General features: G+C 31.8%; 1 protein-coding gene across 5 annotated transcripts in view; it reads left to right on the forward strand.

Moving 5' to 3' along the window:
- The first annotated feature begins 7903 nt into the window (after nucleotides 1–7903).
- Nucleotides 7904–24336, forward strand: part of LOC112046018 (uncharacterized) — a 206347-nt gene continuing 189914 nt past the window's right edge. For all 5 annotated transcript variants that reach the window (XM_052882270.1, XM_052882269.1, XM_052882273.1 and 2 more), the window contains exon 1: nucleotides 7904–8077. The gene's annotated coding sequence lies outside the window, so the exon portion shown is untranslated. The remainder of the gene's footprint in view (nucleotides 8078–24336) is intronic.

Genomic DNA, 24336 nt, shown 5'->3' on the forward strand with positions numbered 1-24336 from the left:
TAATACGTTTTATCCATATCTAGACCGTCGTTTTTTTCTCACTGGTAAATGCATTTACATCCCTACCGAAGGTGTCGCAGATGAAAGACTCCACGGCAGCTCTGGAGAGTATGTGGGACTCACCGGACAGTGGATCAGAATACCCACTAAAACGCAGCGCAACCCTCCAAGTCTTTATTGAAACGGCATAGGATCGAATAAGACATGCTACACTGCCACTATCACGTTTTCCAAAGATCTGAAACAAATAAAGGAACGAACCAAAACAGAAAGACCGAAATCAAGAAAGAAGATGCGACTACGGAGTATGTGACAAAGATGTAAAAAGAGTAGACAATAAGATGACAAAATATAATAAAGGAGATTGGAAGAGAGTGCCATATTTGGCCTCCCTCATTTAAATGCAATAAGGAAATGGAGATGATGAGGTTCTAATTTTGATTCCCAGCTCTATTCAGTTGAAATTTTCATTCGAAATTTAGTAAATAATGGTAGGCAACCCTTGGAGATATTCGCTTCATTTTAAAACACAATAAGAAAAACGAAGAAGTGATTTTATAATATGTGGAATTTATTGAATATTCATGATTTTAATGAAATTAATTGTTGGAGACACTTTAACTTTTGTCCATAAAATGTGAGAAGATAATCGAAAGTATCAGTTCTTAATTTAGGGATATACATATAAATTATAAATATTATAAAATACCTGTGTTGTTTTGGGTAAAGTTAGTCTACAATATTTTGCTTTACCTCTTTATCACTTGTTTAAGAAAGAAAGAAAGAAAGAAAGAAAGAAAAGATCTTTATTTTTAAGTAATGCCACATATCACATTAAATCTAAATTATAACATATTATGGCTTAACTGTCCACTCAAACAGTGGAGCACTAAAGAATGCCCTGTAATATGTGGCACAACCTAGAAAAAGGCCCCAACTCAGCATTTTGCCTATTTTTAATGGCCTAGTTCTCCTCTCTCTAATAACATAGTGAGATTTGGTCCTTATTGGGACCAAACCATTTTAAAAATTAAACGTTTTCGATGGTTGTTCTACAATTTCAATTTCACCGACTTCTGTTTGCATTGTACGAGAACAATACAATTTCCAAAACAAGCAAAGTTATAATAAAGGGTGCCGTAAAGTTTTTGAAGAAGAGCAATTTGTAAAGAATTGCTTCCGACTCGAGTTAATTGTTTAGAGGAACAACAGTGACACTTCCCTCTCCCTTTGACAGTAGCAGCGCTCTTATATACAGGGTGCTTGGTAGTATTCCCCATAATTTCAAGGTGTTGATGAGTCCACTCATAGGAGCCGAACTGCATAACTAATGTTTTTAAATAAAACAAAAAGTTTTATTAGGAACCAACTCAACAACGAGATGGAGATGTAATTCTTCAGTAAGGCATTGTCAACTTTTTTGTAGAACAGAACCAAGCTCCTATGCCATGCCTTAGTTGTTGTGCCCTCGTGAATGATGGAATTGAACAATCGCTGAAGGACCTTAAGTATCGATTTTCCACCTGCATTCAGGAGTTCTGCTGTGATTCCGTCATCACCTGGTGCTTCAAAGCAATTCTAATAATTCCGATTATCCATGTAACACACGCCTTTATGTAAAATGAGATGAAATATTTTTATTCAATAACAAGTTAAGATGATAATGACAGTTTACTAGACTACATTTTTGACGAGAGTGACGAGACAGTTGCAACTGACACTCCGCACTTTACTAGTTAGCTACTTCGTGGTATTTATCAATGAATAAGTTTAGCTACGTCATTATTATAAGGATGCGTTTAAAATATTCATTGTAGAACACATGTTCCTTGGACATATTTAATTAAAGAATATTATAACCCTAGATATATTACGAGAAATACTCTCGAGCATCCTGTATAACAATGATTAATTAAATTCAATAATTATAGAGACTAGACCTTAGGCGATTGAATACGTATTATAGATTGAAAGAATATGAACACCAGACCTCTTTTACCGAGATTTTATAAATGTGGAAAGTTTCTCAGCCTACGTTCTTTTCTATGAAGTTTTAACCGTGATGACTTTAAAAGGTCCACAGGTCAAGGGTCTACACCCTTAACCAAGTACATAGTGTAATTTTTTATTAGGACTATGAGCTGGCCAACTTTCAGCTTTTATAAAATGATGATTGATAGTCTGGGAACCGGCGCTTAGACCATAATTACACATTTTTTTGGTCCCTTTTTCTGGTTATTGCAGAGTTTACCAAAGTTATACATATAAATTATAAATATTATAAAATACCTGTGTTGTTTTGGGTAAAGTTAGTCTACAATATTTTGCTTTACCTCTTTATCACTTGTTTAAGAAAGAAAGAAAGAAAGAAAGAAAGAAAAGATCTTTATTTTTAAGTAATGCCACATATCACATTAAATCTAAATTATAACATATTATGGCTTAACTGTCCACTCAAACAGTGGAGCACTAAAGAATGCCCTGTAATATGTGGCACAACCTAGAAAAAGGCCCCAACTCAGCATTTTGCCTATTTTTAATGGCCTAGTTCTCCTCTCTCTAATAACATAGTGAGATTTGGTCCTTATTGGGACCAAACCATTTTAAAAATTAAACGTTTTCGATGGTTGTTCTACAATTTCAATTTCACCGACTTCTGTTTGCATTGTACGAGAACAATACAATTTCCAAAACAAGCAAAGTTATAATAAAGGGTGCCGTAAAGTTTTTGAAGAAGAGCAATTTGTAAAGAATTACTTCCGACTCGAGTTAATTGTTTAGAGGAACAACAGTGACACTTCCCTCTCCCTTTGACAGTAGCAGCGCTCTTATATACAGGGTGCTTGGTAGTATTCCCCATAATTTCAAGGTGTTGATGAGTCCACTCATAGGAGCCGAACTGCATAACTAATGTTTTTAAATAAAACAAAAAGTTTTATTAGGAACCAACTCAACAACGAGATGGAGATGTAATTCTTCAGTAAGGCATTGTCAACTTTTTTGTAGAACAGAACCAAGCTCCTATGCCATGCCTTAGTTGTTGTGCCCTCGTGAATGATGGAATTGAACAATCGCTGAAGGACCTTAAGTATCGATTTTCCACCTGCATTCAGGAGTTCTGCTGTGATTCCGTCATCACCTGGTGCTTCAAAGCAATTCTAATAATTCCGATTATCCATGTAACACACGCCTTTATGTAAAATGAGATGAAATATTTTTATTCAATAACAAGTTAAGATGATAATGACAGTTTACTAGACTACATTTTTGACGAGAGTGACGAGACAGTTGCAACTGACACTCCGCACTTTACTAGTTAGCTACTTCGTGGTATTTATCAATGAATAAGTTTAGCTACGTCATTATTATAAGGATGCGTTTAAAATATTCATTGTAGAACACATGTTCCTTGGACATATTTAATTAAAGAATATTATAACCCTAGATATATTACGAGAAATACTCTCGAGCATCCTGTATAACAATGATTAATTAAATTCAATAATTATAGAGACTAGACCTTAGGCGATTGAATACGTATTATAGATTGAAAGAATATGAACACCAGACCTCTTTTACCGAGATTTTATAAATGTGGAAAGTTTCTCAGCCTACGTTCTTTTCTATGAAGTTTTAACCGTGATGACTTTAAAAGGTCCACAGGTCAAGGGTCTACACCCTTAACCAAGTACATAGTGTAATTTTTTATTAGGACTATGAGCTGGCCAACTTTCAGCTTTTATAAAATGATGATTGATAGTCTGGGAACCGGCGCTTAGACCATAATTACACATTTTTTTGGTCCCTTTTTCTGGTTATTGCAGAGTTTACCAAAGTTATCAAATGTATTATTTTTCCGCGCTATACAGTAAATCTTGAGATCAGCGTGAACAGAGAGACAGACAGATAATAAAACCCGTTTTATCTTATCATTAACCCTTTTGTTTTATTTTTAATTTAAAAGTACAGAATGTGCGTTTTCTCTTTGTTAAACCTAGATAAATAAATAAATAAATGATATTACCACAATAATCGACCGGTGGTTAATCAATACTATTGATCGACGTCCATACTTTGATAAAGGTAATTTTCGAGATCGACATGAATTAAAAATTTTTTTGATTTGACTGCAAATTTTGATTATCCAACGTCCGTCGAAACGCAAACATTTTTATAATTTATTAAATTTTATTATAATTTATTAAATTAAATTAAAAGCAAATAAATTCGCGGGTAACATTATGTAGTAATATATCATTATTTTATTTAATGATATAATACCACATTCTGGAATGCTGTTTATGAGGTTTGCAACAGATTTTAACCCAATAAAGGGACCAATAACGTGTCATAAAATATCAATATTATATTTTACGACGCCTATTTTATTATCATCAGAGCTCTTATTGGGTTTGTATTATTTACTAGATATTTTATTTGGACATAAAAGTAAGTAGACATTGGTGCAGTATAATGGTTCATTTATTTGTTATTAAAGCTCTTCTTTCTGGTCGCTAACTATGGGCTTCAATAAGAAGGAGTCACAAGCATGCTATGGCTTGAATGCTACGAATATCTCTGCGTGAGCAGACCAGAAGAACCGCAGAAGAACCAGTCCCTGGCATAGTTCAGCTAGTCGGGAAACTAGAAGTGGCAATGTGGATATACTATGAACAGCAGATGGGAGTTGAGGTTCAAAGGTGCTGGAATTGCGACCCCGCACCGGAGAGGGCAACTGATTGACCCCACACTAGGTGGACCGTCGATATTAACTGGATTATAGGGAGCCGTTGGACGTTAGCGGCCGTGGCGAACGTGGTGTTCAGAAGTCCATACAGAGCAGGCTTGCCCAACAGTGGACGTTCATCGGCTGATGAGGAGGGTATGCTGATGAAGGGGGGAATAGGTGAGAAAAACTTTGTATGAAAGCCTATTTCTTAAAAAATCGAAGGGTAAGAGTTTTCACGCCGACTAAGATTTCAGTCTGCTCCCTTATTTGTAGAGCTATTGGAGATTAATTTCATATCTTGGTAGTACGAGCTTGGGGGATGGTTTTATATGTGCCTGTTCTTATATTGATCCTACGAGTGCATAATAGGTATAATGACAGTTTTTTAAATTGTATATAAATTAAGAGTATGCTAATAGTAAAGCAATTTTGTAAAAGTAACAGGGTATCTGCGATCATTACTTTCGGAGCTACAGGGATTTAAAGAGTCAGATTTGCGGCGCTGCCGCGGATCCCTGAAAAACGTCCCATACAAAATGGTACGAACTTATGACGTCGTAGGCAATTAATGATCGTTAGATTTGTATGGGCGTTTAAACAAAATTACTAAAATCTTTGTTATTTGTGCGTTTAAGTTTATAGTTCATATATTAAAAAATGTCACATTTAATGTAAGGAAGCTAAAACTGTATGAATTTTTATCTAATTACGATAAAAGATTTTTAATAGATTTTGAAATTTTATAGTCTTATTTATTTTGCAAATATCCAGACAATCTTTGCTTTTTATGTGTAAATGAGTTAACATTGTCCTTATTTACCCGAATGTATCATAAAAATCAATATATTAAACCTAGTCATCATCCCCATTAGGAATTGGGCTCAGTTATGGACTGCCTGTGTTCATTAAAGTCCATATGGACCTTAGACGACTTACGAATAAAATACCTGGCTTTGTTTTGTCAGGTTTTAATATTAGAATAATTATCCTGAAGACCTTGATTTTAAGAAACTTTTATAAATAATTATTATTAATAATATCCCAATGATCTACAATTATTGCCACGCCACGACAGAGTATCATGTGATAATTTCGGTAATATTATAATTATCCTTGATATTATCGAAATAATGATGTTACTTTTTCATCTACCTGTATAGTAACTGTGAAGCTATTGAAGTTAGTAAGCTCATTATCATTGTGTTATCAAAGAGAGAGCTAAACCTGTAAGCTTAATGTCACCCTACCTTCTACTGCAGATACTTGTATGTCAGCCGGTTAGTTTCTCCTGACATAAGACGAATGTATAGCTATTTCCTGTTTATAACTTTATAGTACTAAGTGTAATATTATATTGATACTGTACTTTTTAGAGCCGTGATAGCCCAGTGGATATGACCTCTGCCTCCGATTCCGGAGGGTGTGGGTTCAAATCCGGTCCGGGGCATGCACCTCCAACTTTTCAGTTGTGTGCATTTTAAGAAATTAAATATTACGTGTCTCAATCGGTGAAGGAAAACATCGTGAGGAAACCTGCATACCAGAGAATTCTCGGCGTGTGTGAAGTCTGCCAATCCGCATTGGGCCAGCGTGGTGGACTAAAGCCTTGCTCCTTACCTACGAGTAAATAGTACTTATAGAAAACATTGCGCTGTAAATTAAACATAACAAGACCTATAGCAAAAAAACAGCAATATTATTTTAAAATACCAATGAAATTTTCCAGCTCAGCTTAAAGTCATGTAGAACTCTGTTATATGTCTTTTGAGTCTGTCATATAATTCGGCTACTTGATTTTAAAGACCAGTAAAATATTTAACTGCCTCGGTGGTCGAATCAGAAATTAGCAGATCCGCAGAAGAAAGTCACCGACATAGCTCAACGAGTCGCGAAGCTGATGTGGCAATGGGCGGGGCACATAGTTCGAAGAACTGACGGACTTGGGGTCCCAAGGTGCTGGAATGGCAACCCCGCTCTAGTAAGCGTAGTGTTGGTCGACCTCCACCAGTTGGACTGACGACATCAAACGAGTTGCAAGGATTCGCTGGAAGCAAGCAGGCATAATAGGCCTATGTCCTGCTGTGGATGTCCATCGGGTGTTAATGATAATGATGATGATGTTGAAGCTTTATAAAATAAATAGATTCAAGAGAGATCGAGTACTTATTGGTATTTCAAAATCCTTCAATACCCTCAGACCATTAGTCACGAGCAGTGAGCTGGCAACTTAGCTCGTTCTATACCAGTTTTGACAATGTGAAATATGTATGATTATCACGCGAGTTCAGTGATTAATTTGATAAATATTTATTTAAGTTAGCCTAGATATTCATAAATAAAATATATATGTTTTTAATAATTAATAACTCATCCCACATGTCTTGTTCTATTTTTATTACAAAAAAAGTTTTTTTTAATTTTGAATGGGTAAGTTAATTCTGGTATACTTCAACTAAATAAAATTACCTTAAAATATTACCTATTGAAATTTTAATGTGAAAAATTAAAAACTATAATTTTATTATTTATTTATAATAATAAAATATATAATTTTATTATTTATTTATAATAATAAAATTATAAAACTAAACTTTCAATAAATTTTATTCATATTTATAAAAAAATATAAATTACAATGCAATCAATATCACTCACAAGGGCTCAAAATATTTTTTTTAATTGAAAAAATTTTATCGTTTTATTGAATTAAAATAATTTATTTCATTGCAATTAAAATACAAACTTATTGTAAAATAAAATAAAACTCATTATGTTATTCACACCTAATAGTAGAGCAAAACACTAAAAAGTGTTACAGTAATTTCTTCATTACACACAACTAACGTAACTTGGAAAATTTTATCATTAATCTCGTATATGTAATTCACCGATAAATCTTTAATGATCGCACGCGCGTATTAAGAAACAATTCTTATTTCGTTGCCCAACTAGATCTAGTAGTATTACCTTTACCTGAATAAGAATATCACTGACATTAGTTGCTCACACGTTCCCATTTGTTACAATTAGCTGAATTAGAGAGCTACGCAACGTTACAAATCGATTATCGATTTCCCATTGCTACTGTTTCATACCTTAACCTTAATGTAATCTACGCATTGTTGAATAGATTGGTTATATTTTCGATTTATGCGGCGAACGGTTTCGGTTTTACTTTTAGGTGTGCGTCGGAGCAGGCAACAGTCTTCCGTTACGCTCAGTGTTATAACGACAGTGGTTGAGTACGAACTAAGTTGAGACGAACACGCGCTTCGGGCATAGTGAACTGTGGCTTGAACTTTGCTGTGCTTTTGAGTTGGTGTGTGATTTATTATATTCGTGTACCAGGTATGTATATATACTGATTTATTAGTTAATTGAATTGTATTGGAGAGTGTGGGATGGTATTATACAAGCTCAAACAATAACTGTTGAACTTTCTGCTGTTGTTACAAAACTCAATAACTTCGTGATACTTAATTAACACAAGCATTTGATATTTCAATATGAAACAAAAATATGCTGGATTTAAGAAATTCCATTTTAATTCAACATTTACTATGAAAATTAAAAAAAAATATCTAATGTAATTCTAATGTTATAAAAAACTTATTGATGACAATTGTGTCAATATGTATAAGTCTACTATATAAGACTAGCTGTAAAAAGTTGCTTACATTTCTTAAATATTTTTTGTATATAATTTTTTGTATATCATATTGTTTTTAAAAAAAAAACGAATATGAATGTTCAATTTAGTTTTAAATAATTTTATTTTTTATAGGAAATATTATATTTAGTAACAAATAAAAAAAGAAAATGGCAATAAAATATATATATAAATTTTAACCACAAAAATTTAATTTTATTATTTTAAGTAGATAATTAATCAATATTTTTATTTATTCATATTTTTTTCCTAATATTGCCGATAATTTAATTATGAAAAAATAGTATCACTTAAAAAACATATAAATAAAAAAAATCTGAATATTATTTTAATGTAGGTGCACATTTATTGTATGAAATGAATGAAATATTTATTGAATGAAAATGTCCATGTAGATTAGTTAATGGTACACTAAGCAAAGCTGGTTTAAAAATAGCTTTCAAGTTCATAGCCATCTTACATCATAACAAATAATAACATATAATTATTCCGTATGAGTAGGTATTACTGCTCATTAAGACAAAGTAAATATAATTAGCACACGATCTGTTCGCTTCTGCAAGTATGTTAAAAGCTTACGAATAAGTTAAATAATAATTAACTGTGGCAAGTTCAATCACCTTTTAATGAAAAGTAAATAGATCTGGTTTGTTCGAAGTGGAATAAAAAATTGTAGAATATTTTAACTATTTTATTTATTATTTTAAGTTGAATTTTATTATATTTTGCAAAAGATTTACAATATTCGCTAAAAATAATACTTAAAGTTCTAGACATTGACTTATATACAAAAATCCATAAATTCAAAAAAATCAAATGCAATAGTGGAACTCGACGTATTGAACCTAGAACTTCCGAACGATTGAGGCTTTTGAAATATTGAGGTATTTTTTTTTTGTTATTTTTAATTTTTTTTTTCGTCATTCTTAAAATTCTGTGTTTATTCTATTATTTAGGTTGTTCTCTAAACTTTTATAATCTTCATTTACTGCAATGTAACGTTACCAAACATTTAGTTTTTTTTTAATTAAGAGTAGGATGACACGGCTATTTCTTAATTTATGAAACAGGTATTTTTTACAAGTAATTAAAGTTCAATGCAGTAAGAGTAAAAGATAAATACTACTTATAGTGTTTTCGCGTCGATTTTCGTTCTATTTCACGTAATAATAATAGAAATTAGCAACGGAGCTGTGCCGTCTTTCAGCTGATAATGTTGCAATCTTGAACAGTGTGGCAACATTCAAATTAGCATGCCTGTAACAATCGATGAATTTTTTTTTGCCTCAATTTCGCAACGTCCGATACGGTTCGCACGAAATATGTAACATCGTTGGGCCATATCGAAAGCCTGTTAGCGTTTAGCGTTCAAACTCACCAACTGCGGTTGGTTTAATGGTTCAAGAATAATGAGCAGATAAAACTAACAAGTTAATCATACACAGTTTTAAGAAGCCCTGACTTTTTAAAAGCTGATAACAGAATTTGCGTTACAAATTATTTTTGTTATAAGAAATAATCTCATTCTAGGCACATACGTCTCATGCTAGATCCCATCATTCCATTCCATTATACGAAAAATCTCTTCGTCATAAATAAAAGTTAGCTATTAATCTTCGCTTCTAAACTTGCTTTTTAATCGACTTTATTATATACTTATTTTGCTTTTAACGAAGTAGCAAAGACGTTTCATTCAGTTATTTGTACTAATGACCAAAGAAGTCTAATTATATCCAAAGCAAAATCTAAAACAAATTTGACAAAAGCCGTATAAAAAAAGAATCATTGGACAGTAATAGAATCAGTAATAACATTGTACGCACAATCAAATCTAGTGAGCTTAGTAAATAAGCCAATATAAAGTAATAACTCGAATTGCGGCCACTGTGGGAAGGTAGTTAATTATAAGTAATAAATCAAAATTGGCCCCAATAACGAATCCAATAAGCTCCCTTTCAAAAACCGTATTCCTTTTCAATTACTGGCCGCAAAATTAACCACAAATGTCTGAGCTACTTTAGCTTTAGGTATACGAATTTAGATTTAATTAGACCTACTTATTGCTAATAAAATACGTTTAAATACTATTAAATTATACGATTACTTATTTATTACGAATTTTTATTTATTGCTTATCACTGAACAATAATATTTGTTGTCATCTCTACCAAATCTTCTTTACCGATATTTATTACGTGCATTACTTCAGGCAAGGGCTGGTCCTATCGATCTTCGTTATTTCTCTTCTGGCAACCCCACTCGTTGCTCAAGCATCCCATTACGAGTATGTCATGGATCGTTTTAGCGCCCCTAGTCTTCCTTGCTCTCCAACATGGCGTCATCGAATATGGTCTCTATGTTTTATATTTGCTTACAATTTACAATACTGCCCATTTAATATTGTTATAGGATATCTTTTGTTATATTATTACTAATTTAAGTCAGTAAGAGATTTGTGTACAACTAGATTAGCGCCATTGTTTTTCTGTAATAGTTGGTAGTAAGACGTACAATGTGAGTTTTCTCTTGCTCTAAATATCCCACGCTGGTTAGCTCTCAGGTGCGATCTCGGCGACCTACAAATGACATACCACTCTCACTGTCACGAACGAACGGAAGCAAAAACTTTAGGATGGTGTTATGCAACATAGTCAATTTTATTTTAATAATATGAGTTTATTTTATAATTTTATATAAATGTGTTAATTACTACGAGTAACTGAGGGGGTGGGGATATAAATAATTAATCAATTAGTCGAGCCGGAGAAGTGTGTCCACAAACATCGTGTCATGAGATTTTCGTATACTTGTATTAGTTTCATCAATTTAGCAGCGAGATTTAAGCACCAAATTTGATTTTTAACTCTATTAAAGCACACGTCAAAAACTCTAACTTAATCTATTTAAAAATATATATTTCTTAGCGTTTATTTTTAGATTCATAACAATCTACAACCTAAAAGAATTTGACTACTATTTCTGATTATAAATAATAGTACAACTAACATTTACATTATTAATGTTAGAAATAATATCAATAATGAAATATAAATTATTATCATAGAAGTCTTTTGTATAATATATTTGCTCGCTTAACGCAATTAGCAAGGGCTACTATCGGCAGACAAGCGACTTAATTTGTGACTTGATTTATTATAACTTATAATAAGTCAATTTGAACACATCGGCTTGGAATATTAATAAGCTACATTTTAAATTACTCTACATTTATTCTATTAATGCGTTTGCAACATGCATTGATTTTTTAGACCTCATTCTTATAGTAAATGATATATAAAATGTAATATTTACTCATATATGCATTTCTTAGTTGAGGTAAAGTAAACTTAGTAATAATAAAGTACGCAATTAGAAATGAAATTAATTATATCTCGCCCTTAGACTTTGTTAATCCGACCCGCCCACAAAATCTGTTATACCTAAAAACTACCACCCTGTCAAATTTCCAAATTTCATCTCTAGCGGTTTTCGTTATTTCGTGAGATAAATTACTCCGAGTTTGTAACAATTGTATAACCATTAATAATATAATAACGAATATTATCTTCACTGGAACGTTCTTGTTCGCTACGAAGCTCGATATGTTTTATAAAAAATATTTCAATAGTCCAATAATTAATAAGTAGCTTACAAGAATAGGGTTTACATGATTAAGTGTTAAGTTAGAGACTATTGTTATATTAATTCCCATTGTTCATTAATTGTGATATTATATTTGAAAAAACTATTTTCACGGTCGTTGTAGGTAAGTAGGTAGGTGCAGTTTAATAAACAGTACATTTTAAAAATATGTAAATGCATTATGTTAAATAATTATGATATATATGTATATTTATCATGTTTTAAATTTAAAAAAAAAATCTTATCTAAATATATTAAAGCGATAAGTCATCATCACGAAATCGCAATAACCGTTTATAGTACGAGAAAGTTGAAATTTGGCAGGAAGGTAGTTTATACTCGTAGTTAGTAGAGGTCCAATAACGGATTTTGTGACAGGGCTGGATTAAGGAGGTCTAAAGGCGGACGAAATCGCGGGCGTCCGCTAGTTAATAGTATTCGTTTATAAAAATGTCACTTGTGTTATAATACAACTATAAATATTTTTATAATTTACTTGTTTTTGCATAATATTTTTACTGAATAAATAACGTTTTCATAGCGGAACAAAGAAATAGAATACCTACCACCTGCTTTTACGAGTATGTCTGTTATTAATATTTCTATCATTATTTTTGGGTAATAGTTCTTTAAATAATCACTTATCAAAAATATTTTTATAAGCTACGTTGTTTACTTGTATGTAACAAAAAATCCTTATTATAGTATATTTTTCACGTTAATTTATCACAACAGAAATTCTTAACTCGATTAAAATGTTTCAGACGGAAATTTCGAAGTAACGCAATCGCCAAAATTCTATTAACAAAATAGTTAAGCAAATTATTTAATTATTCTTTATGAATATTCATTGAGTTACTAGGCATAAAGGCTAACAATGAAGGTAAAAATTGTTGGTAATAAGTATACACTTTTGCAATCCAATGCAAAGTTTAACACGCTAAAAATACGCACTAATGTCTCAATTACAGATTTATAATGTGTGCGTAAATTATATGCTTATACGACTTTATTGCAAAACAAAATTCTTTAAATTAGTTGTATACTTATAAAATATAACAATAAAAAATTATGGTCATACTGATGAATAACGATATTTTTGTTTTGAAAGATGTATTTGGTTAAAAATAAAATCAAAAAGTTACTTTTGTAAATAACTTTCATAAACTAATATAAATAATATATATTCAAAATTATTTTTAATATATCTCAATTTTTTTTATCTTTTTTTTTTAATTTTTAACAATGTTAATATTAAAATATAATACAAAACACTATTAAAAATTTATAAAAAAAAAAACCTCCCGGTGCGTTTAATTCAAAAAAGACAAAAACAAATAAAATAGATTTTTTATTTTGTTTATTTTTGACGTCTCAAATATTGACTAAATGTATATGCTATTATAGCATTTTTACATGTTTAGGGTATTTTAAACGAACCTTCAGCATAAAATTCATAGACAAGCCTTGCTTAAAATGTACCTATCTTATAAATCAAATAGCGATTGTGATTTTGAGGCACCTAGTTAATATTTAACCGCTATTAATCAAATAAGAAAGCAAAACATCACGCCTTACATATTCGCACATCGAGATTAACGAACCGTGCCCCATAGCTGACGCCTCGTAATGAGTTACATAAGTGTAAATAAATAGATACGGTGACAGTTTAGTCTTGGATTGCGAGCGTGTAACTTTATAGACTTTACGTTGGCGTACAAAGTGTTGCTGGAACAAGCACATGAATAGCACACAGGATAGGTTTGAAAGGAAACAACAACTACTGCTGGATTACAATTTCAATAGGAATTATTATCTTAATCATTTCATTGTATCTCATTTGTGGTTATTTGTTTGTTCATTTAATTGTAACGATATACCTAATATAATAAAATTATTTAATAACAATAAAATGATAACTTATCGGTTTTCCACCCGCTTTGAGGAGTTCTGCTGTGATTCCGTCTTCACCTGCTGTCTTGTTGTTCTTTAGTTGTTTGAGAGCCTTACTAATCTCGTATAGGCTGACGTCCGGGATATCTTCGTTATTGTGTCGGGTCAATTTGGTTCTAGGATCTTAAGCCAAATTTTCAACAGGATTTTTAGCCGTGGTGTATAACTTCTCAGTGCGTAGAAATGCTCAATGCAAGAAAATTCAAATTCCGATTTTTTTTTGGCATCGCATTTCCATACAATAAATTGTCAATATCAATACTTGTTTAACTGGATCCAATTTTATATTTTCTATATAGGTACAGTAGTAATGGAAAGATAATAGAAACAAGTAGGTAACTATAAAAATACGCCTTAAAGTTTAATCGAAGGTCTCTTTCACCGTTAATTTTTGTCTATTCTTAATTAATTCCTTTTAAGTTCTTGACTTATTTTCGTAGCGTAGTTTCTTTCACGCTTAATTGAAAAGTAGATTTTTAATTAAAATTCATTTTCCAAGTTGTATTATATTGACGATGAAAAAGATTTAATTATTATTACTCAATACTAAATTTACGGCAGAATTTAAAACTGTTATTTTTCATACTAGGAACCATCATAAAAAAAATTAAACCTATTAAAAATCTTTATCTAATCTACTTAATAATTGCATATATTGTTTGTTGTTATACTATTATATAAAATTGTTGTCTCATAAAAATAAGATAAGATTTGGATAGGATTTCCTTTAGGTATATATACATATATTATTCAAGGAAGGTTTTATTATATATTTACTAGAAATGGGGCACTAGCGCATCAAAACTGGGGCGGAAAATTAATTTGGAAAATTGACTTAATTTCATTTAGTGGCTTATTAAACAACGAACGTTATTTAAACAAATAATACCTAAATATTGTCTACAATGTCGAGTTGTGTGGTCAGAAAGTGTAAAAATTATATATATACTCGTACATAAATATAAAATGGAATTAAATACAAAACTGTGCATGTGTGCGCTCAGTGGTGTAGCTAAATTCGGATCCTTTTTTGCGGTACTTTTGTAGTGACGTAACCTATCTATAGTAGGTATAAAATAATCATTGGTTCTAATGCAAAAAAAAAATTAAAATCGTGTCGTGAATAATCCTTATAGAGCTTTGAAATAAAGACTAAATAAGGTAGTTTTTTGGTTTAATTATTATTATGGCATACATATAATTTACTCAATTTCAAAGACCTACAGTAATGTTTAATGTTTGTGGTAAATCAATCAATTTAATTGGAAATATATCAGACCTCATCAAGCATTGCGTTTGATTACAACACGACCGAAGTAAATTAATAAAATTCATTGAAAAGTAAAGTAAAGATAAATTAAATTAGTAATGATTGTTATTTATGGATTTGGCGTACTGTAAATACCTAATGATGAAACATGAAAATTATCGTTTGGCAAAAGTTTACATCACTGATTGCACAGATTGCTCCAGTTAATGTAAAAATAATAAAAAATATTTTCTTTTTATAAATTTAAATAGCTTTTTGTATTATATTAAGTATTTTAAAAAGGGTAAATATATAAACGAGAGATAAATAATAAAAAATTTAAAAACTTGCGAAGACAATTTTTTTCTCGCGTTCGCCAGTTTTTCGCGGAGGATAATAAAATCATTGTTTGTAATGAAGTTCCGCAAGTTGACTTTCTGTTAAATTTTGCCTTTCTACCGGCAGTAAGACATCTAAAATAATGAAATAGTACATTATTATGTAGTTATCTAAATGTAGAATTCGTGCGATGAGACGGTACATCACAGACGCTCGAAGATTTGCTCGCGCTTGTGAAAGTAGCTGTTCGTAAAATATTCAATACACGCGACCAAACTACGAACGTTAACACCCTTCATAAAGTAGACACAAAAGAGCGGATATGACAAAAAATCCCTCTATTCTTATTCAGTGATCTGTTCTAGTTATTTTTTTGAAACTCTGTCATAATTAGTTGATTTCTTTTAAGACTTTTAGCCATTTAATATACAATTATTAAATTATATGTTCATATAAAAATAATAATAAAGTGATCGAAATTACATTTAATATAACAAAGACAGAGGATGATTAAAAACAAACGCGAAAAGTTTTGAAAATAGAAGATAAAGATATTGTTTATTATTTACGAGTAATGCAAGAAGTCTGTTAGATAATATAGTATTAGCTAACAAATAACAAGACATACAAGATGCGTAGATACACAAGACATACGAAATATACGATAGATATAAGAAAATAAACTAAACCAAAGACATGAAAGAAGTTTATATCTTAATCAATTAACGATATAACCGCTAGCATGCTAACCGCGTCCGCCCGCCAAGTGTTCTCTAGTTATAAAGCATAAAGCACGTAGCATTTCTCTGACGTAACTAATTATGCGATACATCGCTATAAGAACTTCTTCACATAAATATATGAGTCCAAGCGAAAGTCAGACAGACGATCAAAAAGTCGTGACAGTAGGTACGATACGTAGGCGATAATAAAAAAAAAAGAAAAACAATGACGTAGGTATTTACGAGTATTGGTAATATGCACTAATCACGTGTGTGGCCGCCATTAGGATACTGTCATATTTACATTAAGGTTATTTCAAAGTTATTAATTGCGATCATATTAATTCTAATATTATAAGTGAAAATACGGAAATAAATAAAATACTTTTTTAATTTTTGTAGTTTAAAATCAGTGTACGGCAATTTATTTGTGAATGGTGAAAATTTTATTCATAAAAAAAAGTTTCAAACAAAAGAAATTGAAACTGTATTTAATTAATTAAAAGCATAGTCGATTTAAAAATAGAATGGCGGTTTATTTTAAGGTTGTAGATTAAAATATTATGTAGATTTTTTCCAAGTTGAGTTCGTTGAGTTTTGTACTACCGAATCAGAATGTAGGTACTGGTTGTTAGTTCTTGCACTGAAATATTGACCTATAGTTGTCTAGACAAACCGCTATAACCAAACAGTAGGTTTGATACCTACCTTTACACAAAATTTGAACATGAATAAATAATTTCATTTCATCGGAGAAAAAAAGAGACTGCTTTTTTGACTATTGTCATTTCTCTATGGACAGTTTCTTTTAATTTTTTTTTTCGAGCAAAAAAAAAATTAAGTGCAATTGTTGATTACCTACATTATACTATTTTTTTCTTTCACACGTAAGGGGCCTCTGTAGTCTGAGGGCCCCGTATAATTTGTACAAGCGATATGGCGTTAGCTACGCCCCTGCTAATTTGTCATATATTGCTATCAAAGTATCCACACCAAATACTACAAATCCTGTAAGAAATTACAATTTGTTAATAAAATCGAATATTCACCAATATTACAACTCCAATTAATTTATTGATTAAATTATGAAACCTTTGTTAAATTTCAATAAATTATATTTATGAAGTTGTCGCAGTGGATACGCTAATTATTTTGCCTACTGATTTAAAACTGCAAATCGTGTTATTTTATTAATTATCTCCAAGACTAGGTTCCATTTTGTATTTCTAATAAAGCTACATTTCTTGTTATTGCAATAGATAAATCCTACACTAAAATCATTAATAGGAAAGATTTGTTTGTTGTATACAATCTAAAAACAACAGAACGGATTTCGATGAAATTTAGTACAAATATTGGTACTTGTACCTATTTTTAATAAAAATAACTATTGACTCAAGCCTGTCCCTGCATTCTGTAAAGTTACAACGATGTGATATCATTAGTGTTAACGTGTCAACTTCGTTGTTGACTAATTTAGTAAATTTTTGTCAAAAATAAAGTTCAAAATCGCATAAGACGTCTTGTAGGCGAAAAGATCGTCGACTAGTATAAAAATCTAGAATCGCCCTGGTATTTTGGCAGCTGTCGGCCGATGCTATTTACAACCTTACGGACAATTTATCTTACCAAGCTTTTAAGCGTTCCGGTATGACGTCATACATTCGTTATAGCTAAAATAAAAAGTAATCGAGAGGAGGAAGAAATTTTTATTAAATAATTTCAATGAAATCACCATAATATGCAAAATGAAAAACTTCTTGCAAGAATGTTAGATATACATCCCGCATACACAAACACGCCGATTTGAGAACCTCCTTATCCGAAGTAGGTTAATAAATTCCATTGTACATTTAAGTAAAAGAACCGCAGAACAATTCTTGGACGGAATCTGATAAAATCCTTATGTTTCCAAGATAGCGTCCGGTTCATGCAATTCTATGGAAAGTACCAGTCGTACCAGGAGTCAATGCACGCGAGTTCACTCCACCCAATACCCATCCCAACATGTCCTGAATACTAACTTTTTGTACCCAAGAATTTACCTCCGAACACCTCCGAGTATCCGATCCATTACTTACGCCATGTCACAATACAAACATTTTTTAATTTCTTTTCAAACGTTTCTTGGTAACGAACTGTACTTTTATGACACGATTTATGTTCGAAATTTTATTTTTCTTTAACCCCAACTGTTGAAAAAGGGTTACGTTTTCATAATTTAGTATGTAGCTATAGATAATTTCAATTGATTGATTCTTTCTTTATTGTTACTATCGTATATAGTAATTAATGAAAAAAACCTATCCGATAATTTCAATCTATGTTTACGTTGGTGTCAAAATTAGCATACAAAAGTTAAAATTAAAATCTATGAAAGCCTTTTGCAGTCAATAAATTAGTGACACGATTTTAGTGTCAGATGATAGTTTCAGATTGATAGATGATCTTTATTTTACATATCTCCCTAAAGCTATATAAGTATTTACAGATATATTATCATCATTATTAGCCTATTTTAACGGTCTACTACAGTCTACACGGTATATAGAAGTTAGACCTACCAAACTACTTCAATGTTGGTTGATGGGTTCATGAAAGTTCAGTGTCACACTAATGGTAAAATTTTAGTATAATTATACTTATATTATAATCATTATACTTATATTATACGAGTAAACTCGTATCTAGAAATACCTCGTGATCCGATGTCACATGGCTCAACCACTGGACCAACGAGGTGTAAACATTTATAAAAAGCAATCTTCAACTGTCTTCAAATAAAAGCCATTAACCTGTGAAGAGAGGCAAAACTAATTTAAACCAATTGTCTGGAACATCCATTAGCTTTTAATGTTCAGCATTCAATATTTAGAGTCGTTTGGATGTTAATTAACAGATAGCCTTTGACGAGGTAATTTAAAAACTTTAATGAAAAATGTTTTCTAAGTTACTTTTCGCTGTAGGTACCTATTAGATTTTTTATTAGTAGGTACCTTTTAGATTAGAATTGGAACTGTATTCTAGTTGTACAAAAATAGAGTCTACAAACAATGAAAATTACAATAATATGTTTTCTTTGTGCTCCTTTTGCTACAATTTTTTAACTATTTCGGATAAGGGGGTTCTCAAATCGGCCTAATTTTGTATGCGGGATGTACTATGTACCATTCTTGGAAGAAGTCTTTCATTCTGCATTATATGGTGATTTCGTTGAAATTATAATAAAAATTTCTTCCTCCTCTCGATTACTTTTTATTTTAGCTATAGCTTTGTCGAATGTCATGACGTCGTACCGGAACGCTAAAAAGCTTGGTGGCATAAATTGTCCGTAGGGTTGTAAATAGCATCGGCCGACAGCTGCCAAGAGACCAGGGCGATTCTGGATTTTTGTCAACAAACTAGATTTTAGGTAACTTTTTGGCCATATTCGATGTTAACTCTTTTAGTATAATTAAAAATAAATAAATTAAACTAGAATGTTCTTACATATGAATCATCACTTTGTTTATAGCTTAGAGTAGGTATAACAAATTTGAGCTTGAGCATTCATACCCGTCCGGGTATCTTGATGCTTACATAATGTATGTATGTAAATACAAATTATCTACAAGGTGACGTATGACATAGCGCTCTAAGTGTTTCCTTTGATTAAAGCAATCTATGCCCAGACACGACCTCTAAATATTGCAGCTATTAATCGATTATCCTGTGAACTTAATATGGTAAAGATATCTTATAATATACGGGCTTGTAAGGTAAAGCATTTCAAAGATGGAACTTGGTTTGAAGTCGGTCAAGTGGACGGATATGTTTCTGATCTTGACTTTAGAGGCAGGGTGAATGCCGACTTAGAGGAAACTGTGAATTGGTTCGATTTGGAATTGAACCAATTTAGTTGGTGTAACTAGAATAAGTTACACTTCCAACTAAATTGACCAGTAAACTCGTAGATGCAATTTAGTGTGCTCACACATTTACAATATAAATGCTTCATAAACATATTTACATACTATACATATATGTAACTAAATTACTGAAAATTGCACATTATAAACATACTCTAACAGTACTAAAAACATTGAAAATCTAACATTCATTTTAGTATCATTACACTTTTTACTCGTATCTAGAAATTATGTTCACTTATTCACCCATTAACCCATTATTTACCAACTAAATATTTTCATTTAATTATTTTTACTTTTTGTACGTTGTTCCTACGTAATTAAATTTTTCCGACGCCTGGTTATCTCGCTTTGTTACGATTTTTAACCTCTAAAATAATTCATTTAAAATTGTAGCACCGAAAATTTTTAAGAATTAAAGACATAAAACTATGTTTTTAAACTTATAAAATCCCGCAGTAAATTTCAGGGTTTTTTATAAAAGGAGCCGCCCGCTCTCTGCCCATTTTCTCCCGGTTTTTATCTCGGCTATTATCATAAATAAACATTTATATGATTTTACACAGCATTTACATTCTCAATGGTAGACGACGAGCATTTTTATTATTCGGTTAAATTACGCGTGCCAGTGTAACAAATAGAGTTAGTTTTTACGGTTTACGTAACATCTGAATTACGTAAAAAAATTGCTTGAGATGACACTATTTCTGTTGAAGATAAGATGGGAATGCAATCTATTCGTGGACCTTTCCATTTATTAAGTTGTTGTTGAGACTAACACTATACAAGTAAAACTATGTACATAGATAATTGGAGACTTATGAATATTATGTATTGCAATTTGAATGCATGAGTTACAGGTACAGGGCAAAAAGTATATAGTACATAAAGGTTAAGGTTGTTTGTACTTATACCAAAAACAATAAGCTCTTATTAGATCATCATCATCTTCATCATCATCATTAATTCTTATTCTGCCCTTTGTAAAGGTGAGCGAGATACAGTAACAAATAGTTTACCAATTCAGATATTATTTGAAGAATGCAATACCAAATTTTTGTCCACCCAGGACCCAAACTCTGTACCTCGAAATGCCTCGCTAAACAGGTCTCCTAGACCAACAAGTCATTAAATAATACGAGCTTAATGGAAAATACACGTTCTACTCAGGCAAATGGTTTAGAAAGCGCTTTCAATTTACGCATATTTACAAAACCGCCATCGCCTTCTCAGCTTCTATCCATTTATATGATAGCAAAATAAACAACCAAACAAACAGGTTTGTCCGCAGAAAGATTTATTTTGCGCTAAATCTATGTCAAGATCAAGGAGGCTGCAAACACGTTTCTTACTCAGCCATGTTTACCTACGGATGCCAAGCGTCACTGACCTACAAACCATCCATCAAAATAAAATAATTCGTTAATGTCGCTGTAAACCAAATGAACCGAGAACTTGCAGTATCTAGACATACCTCATTTTATGAAAAATAAGGAAATTTTAATGCAGACATGTTCTGGAGTCGAGACCACGTACCAGCAAGCGTAGGACGCCCTCCAGCCAGATGGTCTGAGGACATCAAGAAGGCAGTTGGAAGTGGAAGGAAGGCCGAGGATCTTGTGTGGTGGCGCGCTCTCGGAGAGGCTTATGTGGACGGATAGAGGCTGATGATGAAGGAAATTTTATAAGTACACTAACAAATTATGGAGTTTCGACAGTGGAGGCTTAGGAAGATAGATATTTGAAAGGATTCAAGGATACCCTCAATCATCTAAATATAAAGCATGTTTTTTTAAAGTCCCCTGTGTAGCTTAGCTTCAATGTCAAAGTCAAAGTCAAAAATCATTTATTTCAATTAGGCTTAGTTTACAAGCACTTTTAAAACGTCAGGTTATTAGACAATGGTCAAAAACTTAAAATTGAAGTTACGAGGGTTTACGGCCAAAAACCCCGTTGAAAATTTTTTAACGAGAACTTTAAAGTTCTCAAGCGAAGAGTTCTCACCAAGCTAATTGTATAGAGACATGATTGGCATGATATTCCTTAGAAAATAATTATCAAAAAAAAAAACACTTTTTAAACTTTGATAAATAATTGTATCCATGTCACGTACTACCTTTCAAAACCACCGTTGAAACTCCTTAATTATTGCACTTACCTATGGTAGGAGAATATGCAGTCATACTTTTATTCTTCCTAAAATGTGGTATATCTGGCTATCTCAGGCCCTCCTACAAAATGTCATTCGCTTTAAACCAAAAGCGAAAGCACTTGGCCAGCAATCGCCAACAGACACCGATAAAGCGACGATAGAGATATAAAAAAATCATAATTTTGTGCCAAACTACTTTCTATTATAAAAAAAAGCGTAAAGCCGAGTGCCCACTAATCGGTGCGTTACTGAAACGTTAAGGCGTTACTGTAACGTTATGGAAAACTATTTTCCATTGCAAGCAATAAAAATCGTTTAAGTCAATTATTTTAACTACCAAGTTATTTAATCTGTCAAATTGACACATTTATTTTACTTACTAGCGCTACTAATTGTTTTTTATGGATACATTTTATGAAAGTTCGTAGCTCCGATCTCAATTATAACGAAAATAAAGCCTACTTCATAAATATACCTTCATAACACATGATAATATGAATTCTTGATTAGTAATCGAAGTGACATTCGATTTCTGTTTTCTAAATTATAGAATCTATAGATGTGTGTTGTCTAGTTTTCAAAAAGGTATTCCTGAAAATGAAACATTTAAAAACTATGTTTAGCGTAAGTTACAAACAATTGTTAACACAGCGTTAACTAGAAAAGAAACTTGAAAATTCGTCGCGTCATTGTAACAATGTCCCTCTGTCGTTTTGTATTCTTGTAACGTTGTGTATAGAAAATTCTATAATCGAGTTTCCAAAGAATTTGGTTACAAAAAAAATCTATTATAAGTATTGGCACTGGCCTGCATACTAATGCAAAAACAAGCCGAAATTTCTTGCGGAGCTCATCGGAGTTTTAAAAACGGAGCCATCGAATTAGTGCACTGATTAAGTTAATGATAGGGGAGCCCATGATGATAATTGTGGAGTTAGTCTAGCGTCGTAGTAGAATTAGCTATTTATTAGATTTGGTAGATTAAATGACAGGAAGAATAAATGGTAATAAATAAAAAAAACTTCATCTACAGATTTTCAAAGATAGTTTTAATTGTTTTTATTTTAATTTATTTCAATGTTTAATTTAATTTAAAATGAAAAAAGCTCGTTACTGGAGATTAGAAATACAACTCTTTTACTTTGTAACGTTGTAACACGGAATGTTATAAAATACTTTTATGTCTCTCAAATCCTCAGATTTTTGAAATGCACTCTTTTTGAGCCATTACTTAACCCACCTTATTTGACGTGTTGGTTGGCTATTACTGCAGTTTTGTTTTGGTTGCCATAGACACACTCACTGATATAAAAAACTTATACTCAACAACATGCAAGATATGCCTGCATAGCTTGTGTTCATCTACCATGCTCAAGTCAATCCAAAAATCCCCTCACCGTCTCCTTTACTATAATTAAGGCGTTTACTCGTAGCGTATATAAAAATAAGCTCTTTGGCTCCGAAGTTGGCGAACGATCGTACTCGCAGTGTACGAAATAATGCACTTCGAACAGTCGATACTGTAACTTTGAAGCTTAATCTTAGTTGAAATTACAAGAGTTTGTGCAGTCTGTCCATTTCGTAGGTCCATTCCATTACTTAGGAGTTGGCTTGCTACCGTGTAATTTTATTTTAGCTTCGCGAAGCGCGAGATGAGCTGGAAAGAGCCCAACTACAACTTTGGAACAAGATGAACATCAAATTTCAATGTTTTAATTCCGCAAGTTACCTACGCTCTCGCTCGTTTTGTCTTGTATTGGAGTTTGTACCTGGTTTTGTGTTACTGTTTATTTTGTTTGTGGTCTTACGTGTTTGCTACGAAGCATTACATAAAAGTTATAGTAGGTAGATATGGGTATTGGGTTTCTCTTCATCAGTATTTTGAAATTAAACTATAAAATTTTGAACTGTCGCTGCCCGCGATTTTATCGGTGAGCTCGTCTGCGTTGAAGAAGCCGACAGTCAGGGAATG

This window comes from Bicyclus anynana, chromosome 6 (genome assembly GCF_947172395.1).
Source record: "Bicyclus anynana chromosome 6, ilBicAnyn1.1, whole genome shotgun sequence".
In the NCBI taxonomy this organism is placed as follows: Eukaryota; Metazoa; Arthropoda; class Insecta; order Lepidoptera; family Nymphalidae; genus Bicyclus; species Bicyclus anynana.